This window comes from Sinohyriopsis cumingii, chromosome 4, assembly GCF_028554795.1.
Source record: "Sinohyriopsis cumingii isolate HCF-2022 chromosome 4, ASM2855479v2, whole genome shotgun sequence".
Classification (NCBI taxonomy): Eukaryota; Metazoa; Mollusca; class Bivalvia; order Unionida; family Unionidae; genus Sinohyriopsis; species Sinohyriopsis cumingii.
Window position 1 is genome coordinate 120584844 of NC_142964.1, and position 689 is coordinate 120585532.

The window sequence follows — 689 nt, forward strand, 5'->3', positions numbered from 1 at the left end:
AGAGCGATCACAAATAAATTATTCTTGCCTTGTTGACCCAACATAACCGTTCATGCTGTTTGAGTGGGTCAATCAAAGTTTTTTCCAAGCGCAGTCAATTACGATCGATAAAATCAGCACTTGCATTGCTGTGTAGGAGATTGTTACATTGAGTTGATGTTTATGTATTTTTGTTTAAATGCATATTCCTGAATAACGAGGAAATCTCTGCATAGGCAGCTATGAGTGATAAAGGAGTGTATCAGATTGTCCCCTATAGCTTGTGATGATGCGGGTCTATGAAATTCCATTAATTCCTAATGATATCCAAAAGTCTCGTATTCTTTTCCTTGGCTTTCTAATTTCTTTCGCACATGTGTTATTGCCAGTATTAAAATTGTACGATATTTTTCTTTTTCATTACTCAGTGGGAGAGAACCGCTCCGGTAGCCTAGCGGTTAGAGCGTCCGCCTCGGATGCGGGAGGTCGTGGGTTCGATCCCCGGCCGAGTTATACCAAAGACATACAAAAATGGTACTAATAGCTGCCTCGCTTGGCGCTCAGCATTAAGAGGTTAGTGTTAGGACTGGTCGGCCTGGTGTCAGGATAATGTGACTGGGTGGGACATCATGCTACATGTCTGCGGCATGATGCCCCAGTGCTTGACATCATTATAAGCTGCCACACTGCAGACATCGTAGCGATATGAC